This window comes from Desmodus rotundus, chromosome 10 (genome assembly GCF_022682495.2).
Source record: "Desmodus rotundus isolate HL8 chromosome 10, HLdesRot8A.1, whole genome shotgun sequence".
Classification (NCBI taxonomy): domain Eukaryota; kingdom Metazoa; phylum Chordata; class Mammalia; order Chiroptera; family Phyllostomidae; genus Desmodus; species Desmodus rotundus.
This window is the reverse complement of record NC_071396.1, coordinates 27,610,499-27,617,913: the sequence shown is the minus strand read 5'-3', so window position 1 is coordinate 27,617,913 and position 7,415 is coordinate 27,610,499. Positions and strand designations below refer to the sequence as shown.

The 7,415-nt window shown below is 54.8% G+C and overlaps 1 long non-coding RNA gene across 2 annotated transcripts; it reads right to left on the bottom strand.

Moving 5' to 3' along the window:
• Positions 1 to 943: 943 nt before the first annotated feature.
• Positions 944 to 5,780, bottom strand: LOC123479831 (uncharacterized). 2 transcript variants are annotated; one of them, XR_008425447.1, is made up of 3 exons: positions 5,486 to 5,780; positions 4,641 to 4,738; positions 944 to 3,076 (listed from the first exon to the last, which is right to left on the bottom strand). It is a non-coding gene; the product is annotated as an uncharacterized lncRNA (long non-coding RNA). The 2 variants fall into 2 exon arrangements; XR_008425448.1 differs by having other exon boundaries at positions 944 to 2,810.
• Between the last annotated feature and the right edge of the window lie 1,635 nt (positions 5,781 to 7,415).

The following is a 7,415-nucleotide window of genomic DNA, read 5'->3' as shown; positions in this document are numbered from 1 at the left end:
GGAGGGTTGGTCCCCGCTGGATGTGACCCATCATCCCTGAGGTCCCCTGGGAGCCCCAGACTCTGTCCCGCCTGTTCCCCGCGCCCTCTGCTCCGCATCTCCCTGGGTCCGTCTCGGTGTCTCTTTGGCTTATAGCCCCCTCTGTACCCCGCCCCCCATTCCTGTTTGGGGAGACTTTTTCATTTTGTACCTCTTTACTGGGGCTTGGAGGAAAAGGGAAAATCCATTTGCAAAATCCACCACCTTAAACCAGAAGTCTGTTTTCCCATAGTCTTCTGAGCCCTTAAGCTTCTGCAGAATAAACACATAATTGTTTTTTGTTTTTAACTTAGAGAAATATCCATGTAGGCATAGGCCAACCTTTCAAGTTCTGAGCCAGTTGGTGCCCCGCATCTGGGCTACACGATTTTCCTATCCGCGGTCCTGCGTGTGTGGACAGAGAGCGGGGGCCCGGCGGGGGGGGGGGGGGGGGGGGCTGGTTCCTGGGGAGGGATCTGAGCGAGGCCAATTTTGCTGCAGCAAGATTTGTGACTCCGAACAGAATCCTGAGTCACCGCATCGTAGGCCCAACAGGCAACCTGAGGCTGCGTCTTGGAATTAAACTGAGCTGGAGCCCGAGCACATTGGTCCTTGGGTGGTCCTATCCTGCAAATGGCACATCGTCCTTGGCCCCAAGCTGTGGCTGGATGCCGTCACGGCCAGCCGAGGGACCTGTTGCTCCAGCGCGCGCCCCTCCGACGTGGCTTCCCAAGCTGTTGTTTTATTGATGCCAGAGAGTCCTCGCCGGTGACGGATCACACAGCAGCAGATGCACGGCCCCCAGAGGAGATGAAAGCTCTTTGAGAAAACTCTTCATAATTAGTGCAGAAAGACAGCTCCCGTGCGGCATGACAGTCTCCTTCCTCCCCTGTCAGCGAAGAGAGAATACAGATGCTCTCTCTGCATCTCCCAGACGCTCACCTGCCCTCATAAATTATGTTTGGGTGGAACTAAGGGTAATTCCTCAGACCCACCCCCCAATTATTAAAAAGTCCTTATTCCCCGTGTATTGCTGAGCTGCCACAGATGCAAAGATGGGTAAGCATCGATACAGTACAATCTCCTGGATTTGTGCCTTTTTTTTAATTGTATTTTTGTCATCACCATTTACCCCCCTATGCCCACCTCCACCCGCTCCCCCATCACCACTGGACGTGGTGCTTTTCAATTTCCTGTTTCACAGAGTCTGAGATGTAATTTCCAGGGCAAAAATATCTGTCAAAGAGAACGTTCCACAACCCGGCACCTTCAGGGTTCTGTCTTCCTCCCGTTAGAGACGGGATCTAAAACCATCCCATTTAAATGTGAACGGCGACTTCCTGTTAAACCCTGGATGTAGCAACCAGCAAGAAATACGGCCCCCGGGGGTGAGAGAGGAAAAAGAAAAGTTTCTGTATACAAAGCCCTAACATAACAAACAAGCAGAGGCATTTCCTGATAAATAGCGCCCAAGCAAACATTCATATCCCTGCCTCTCCTGTATTCAAAATATTTTTACTAGACCTAGTGCAAAATATTATTAGCATTAATAGTGAGTTTATCCTTCTTGGAGCAGATCCAGGCCCCAGTTCGAACAGAATGTCTGGCAGGAGCCAAGGGTCGGAACGTTTCTCACCGCAGTCGCTTTGGCTTTAATTCTCTTCGTTAGACTGAGGATGGATATGAACATCACCGTGTTTGAGGGACCAGCGCCCCCCTGCCCGGGGCCCCCACAAACACCTACCACACATCCAAATGTGAATGCCGGAGCCACAAACAGGCAGGACGCGGTGTTACGGACTGTCGTCGCTGTGCGGTAGGTTACAACCCCAAGACTCACTGATTTTACAACTGGGAGTTGGTACCTTTTGACCACCACCACCCATTTGCCCCGCCCCCACCCATTTGCCCTGCCTCCACCTCTGGCGGCCTTTATCATTTCCAAAGAGTGCACACACCCGCTGGACACGGTCTGAGGACTTTCTACAAACTGACTCCAACCCCATAAACAGCGCCCAGGCCCAGACCCATTGGCAGCCGCCCCCCACCCCGGTGTCCCATCAGTCTCCCCTGCCCGCGCCCTCCAGGGGTGACCCCTCCCGGGGCGCCCTTTTTTACATATTTTCCCAATGGGGACTGAAATTCCAGAATTGAATGGAGTCATCTAGGTGCAACTTTGGGCCAACGCATTTGAATTGAGGATGTCAGACCCACACAAGACCAGGAGCGAGGTTCAGAGGACCCCATTCAGCATTCTCCCAGGAGCAGGGCAGGGCGGGGGGAGGGAAGGCAGGAGGGAGGAAACCATAGGAGCAACGGGGAGTCCAGGCAAAGCTGCTCAGATGGCAGGGTGGCAGGGTGAGGTGTGGGAACACAGAGCCCTAGACAGAGCAGAACCTGGTGGAAAGGACTGGGCGGGGGAGGGGCTGCTCGGCAGAAGCAGCAGCATCGGTTCTGTGCCTCCTTCTGCGGCCAGCCATCCGGCTCGGTGGTCCCCGAGCCGTCAATGACAGTGGCTTGGATGCCACCACCACCCCTGAGAGATGGGCTTGGAGGCTCTGACAACAGCCTGTCACCCTCCCGAGTGGGCCACTCAGTGAAGAAAGCAGGAGCCGGGGCGGGACTTGCTGCGTGACCTCGGGCAGGTCACACGCAGTGCCGACTCTCTTCGTTGCCGTGATGCAGCTGGACGCCAGAGCCAACCAGCGATGTCACTGCTGAGTCTGTCTGCTCCGTGCTCCCGGTCGAGGTGCCGCAGTGGGACTGTGCTGGCTTGCGTCAAATATGAAAAGCTTGAGAGGAAAATAGGATTTCTCTAAGAAGGTGGCTCATGTGCTGGAGGCGGCATATTGCTGCTTATTCTGAAAATGGTTAGTTTTCGCACAGAGAGACCACGGCACAGAGGACAAGGGAGGCAGAGATTCAAGCACTAGAAGAAGCTCCTAAAAGCGTGGCCCTGCTGACAACTTGATTTTGCACCGCTGGCCTCCGGAACTGGGAGATGACAAATTTCTGCTGTTCTAAGCCACCCAGTTTGTGGTCCTTTGTTACAGTGGCCCTGGGAAACGAACACAGATGATATGATTTAAGTAGCCAGGCCTAAGTGTCGTCTGTATGCTCTGGACGCTGGGCATCAGAGCTAGATGCTCTGTCTTTATTTTAGGTCAAGGTCACCAGCAACACTCAAGGACAGCCAGTAGAGTCTGGGAGTTAAGAGCCCAGGCTCTGGAGCCTGAATTCAAACCTTTTGTTTGCCCTTCCCTGCTGTGCAACCTTCGGCAAGTCACTTAACCTCTCTGTTCCTCAATGGCTTCATCTATGGAAAGGAGATAAAATTGGGTTGTTAGGAGGAATAAATGAGTTAACTTATGTAAAATGCCTAGAGCAATACATGGCACACAAGAAGTGCTTGCTAAGGACCAGAGCTGCGGTATCTTTTCATGCGTTATCCAGCCCCTTGTTTACAGTAAGGCTCCCGTGGGCCACTTCAAGGCCTCTACTGAAGCCAAAGTGGGTATACACAGGGCTGGAAGGACCAGGCCAGGACCTGGAGTTAGAGTGAGATCAGGAATCGAAGCCAGGGAAGAAACACCGACAGCAAAGCGCGTGCAGAGGAAGGACCAGGATGGGCAACGTGCTGGAGATGCCGGGGGACCGGCTGGGACTCAGATGCCAGAGGACCAAACAGGCACCTGCAAGTCTGGGCCAGCAGGACCTGGAGGCGGGAGGAGGTGGAGCCCTACTGCCAAGTCCCTGCTAGAGGGCCCTAGGGAAAGGCAGGGCCTTAAGGACACTCCAAGGAAGGAGTGGGGAGGCAGCCACTGCCCCCTAGGTCCCCGTGTGGGATGTGGCACCATGGACCCCCGTCGGATGGGAAACGAGCACTCGGAAGGTGGAGAAGTGTGCCCTTGGTCACACGGCTATGGGCACCAGGGAGTGAGTCCCAGGCAATGGCCGCTTGTCCCGTCTCACGTCGTCAGTCCTGAGTCTGGCTGCTGGGGGCCCCCCCGATGCACACAGGGCCACAGCCTGCAGAGCGGCCACGGGCCTCAGCCGACAGCCCCTCTGTGGGCATGGGAGGCTGCACCCTGGCTCCCCCTCCTGCCCGAGCAACATGGGGGAGGGGGAGGCCGGCGTGCCTTTGGCCCCAAGCGTACATTGGACAAACAAACAGCATTTAATCTGTGACGACAGGCACGGCTTCATGGTAATTACTGGAACAGAAACAGGCCCAGAAAATCTCCTAGCAAGCTCCTGCAGCTCAAGGAAACATAAAAACTCGTGGCAATACTTTCGGAAACAAATGGCAAAGGATGAAAAACTGTCCAGAGGTGAGGGGACAGCCACCCCCCCGCCTGGGGACTCCCCCCAGTGACGGCTGTGGCACAGCTCTGTAGCTCATGGTCTCATTTCCATTCTTAGAAACAATCCATTTATTCACCGGCACAACTCTGGGTAACACGCTTATGTCTTCACTCCATCTGGCATCTTTAAACGATACCTACGGATTCTGCACCTCATAAAAAATGAGAATTTTGCCCTGGCCACTGTGGCTCAGTGGGTTGGCGGTGTCACCTCACAAACAAAAGGTCGCGGATTTGATTCCCGGTCAGGGCACATACCTCGGTTGTGGGTTGATCCCTGCCGGGGCGTGTATAGGAGGCAAGCAGTCGAAGCTTCTCTCTCGCATTGGTATTTCTCTCTCTGCCTTCCTCTGTCTCTAAAAAAGCAATGAAAAGAATGTCCTTGCTGAGGGTAAGAGAGAGAGAGAAAGGGAGAATTTTCCTCAGTGTCCTACACGTACTTCCTCTCAGCCTCTGAGTCTCCCCGGGGTCTTACTCACACGTGGTTATGAAGAGCTTCTGATTCAGGTCTGAGGCCAGCCTGAGAAGCTGCATTTCTTTTTGTTTCGTTTCGAAGCATCAATGTGCCTCTTGTGCGCCCCCTATTGGGGAACTGGCTCACAATGGCATGTGCACTGACTGGGAATCAAGCCAGTGGCGACCCCTTGGTTTGCAGGCCGGCGCTCAATGCACTGAGCCACACCAGCCAGGACAGCATTTGCCTTTCTGATAAATTCCCCGGGTGATGCCGATGTTGCCGGTGGGGAAACACATTTTGAAAAGCATGCCTTTCGAGCAAATCAGCCATTGCCAGTCTCATGCTTCTTCGTAAAGTGTGTTCAATTTCTCTACAAAAAAAAAAATTCTACTTTGGGACCAAGGTTGTAACCGCTCTATGTCTTCAGGGGGCAGGGAGGCCAATGGACCCTAAACAGACAGACTTCCAGCCGGTCCTGCTGTGGTCACACTGCCCTCCCCACCCTCCAAGCCTTCCAGCTTGCAGCCCGCGCCCCTCTGGGGGTCAGGGCTGGATCACCCCCAGAAGGCCAACCTCCAACAATGCTCTGAGCTGCGGCTCCACCTTTCTCTTCCCTGCACACCCATCCGTTTGCTTCTGGGCTCACCGATTGTTTTTCACATCTTGTGACAGCCAGATCTTTTGACCCTGCCTCCAGCTGGCGTGCACGGAAGGCCACCCCCCGCACGGCTGTCCCCGGTGTGCACGCTGGCAGCTTTCCTGCAGTCCCCAGACGAGAGCTCGTGGCCTGGCCATCGCGTAGCACATGTCAACGGCACCCTGTGTGCGGGCACCATGCTCCGTTGACTGGGCCGGAGGAAATGTCTTGCAACTGTGAGCAGGTGCTCAGCTCCCCTGGGTTTGTCGCCACTGGGAGGCCAGGGCAGTCACAGAGCAGTCAGAGCCGGTCGCTTAGGGACAGAGTGGCGATTACTTAAATATTTAAAGCAGATGCGCTGCGAGCGGCTGTGGAGGCAGCTTGTTGTTAATATTTAACACTGGGAAAGCAACTGTTTACAGGACAGATTAGCAAACATCCCAGATTGCTCAAAGCCGGGGGTGGGGTGGTGGGGGGGGATAGTTATGGGACTAGCAGCTGCTGCTGTTCCCAGATCATGGTGGCTCTAGACCTCAAGGCCACAGGGGAGGGGAGGCTCCCAGCTGCCTCAGGGGTTCGGCGAAAACTATAAACACAGGTCATGGGCTTGGCAGCCCTGCTCCGGAGTCAGAATTGGAATCGTGGTTTGCAGGAAGCCCAGCCCTGCAGCTGGGCCTGGGAGGTGGCTCCTGGCTAGTCCGCCAGGCCTGCACTGGGGCAGCTGCATCCTGCGGCCCCTGGCTGGGTGTCCTCCTGGTCCCCAGCACTGTCCCGGGTGGGCTGCTGACAGCTCTAACTTGTGGGAAGAGTCACAAGCCTGTTTGAAAGTCCTCCAGCTCACACTGGGGCACGCAGGGACACCGAGACAGACTGGTCCCTAGAGACAGGGGGAAAACAGGGAAGCGAGCCTATTTTCAGGGACTGTCAGACAGGAGTCTGTTTCGTGACAGCTTCCCCTTGCCACGCACCTGGCCTCTGTGAACCTGAGCAGCATTACCTAGTCTGCATAAATCAGGCTGGGAGTGAGGGCTGACACCCTAACCTTGCCTTATTCCCTTACCACCCTCCCATATGGGCCTCCTGGAGCCCCTCCCCCCACACGGGTCGCTGTTGAGTTCCACTGGGCGTGAATTTCTAGTTCAAGACCAGGAGGCACCACCATCTTGAATTCAGACACTGGTCTCCTAGGTGCCGTGGGGGAAAACTGCACGTGGCCCGACGAATCTCGCTCCCTGTTTCACCATCCAGGACGTGGATTGTGAAGTGGCCCAACCACAGACCCGAAACCCCGGCACCTCCTGGCACATCCACATCCATCCTCCCCAAACCGCCGCTGACCTTGACTCACAGACAGCTCTCCCAAAGCTGTCTGGTCATGTGTTATAAAGGACACAAGTGCCGAACAGTGTCTCACTATGCGGAATCTGTCCGAGAACTGGGGCCCCACACGCTAATCCTTGGTCAGATAATTTTTCCTTCATTAGAACCAGTGTTTGGGTAGATGGTCAGATAATTTTTCCTTCATTAGAACCAGTGTTTGGGTAGATGGTGCGCCCTGGCTTTCACAACATAAATATCTTTTTATCTTCTGAGAACAAGTAGCGCAAGGCTGTCTAAGGTACTTGAAGAACTTTTTTTGGTGCCCCCAGCAGAGCTCTGCAAACAAGATGTCTGAAAGGACACTTGAAGGCAATAAAAAAATCAACACAACACTCCAACAGTCAGCAATTCTCTCCCCACAACAGAGAGGCCTGCGGGGCCCCGAGGTACCTGTGGAAACGGAGCAGTCACTTGCTCATTCTTGTGGGCGATTCTTATTTCATATTCACCCAGCGTGTGAATGGCCTTCTCTCTGCGGGGGAATCGGCCATCTGGGTGGGAGGTGAGACCTACTTCCCTGGCCTGTGGGAGGAGCAAGGCTCAGCTGTCCGGTGCCTGG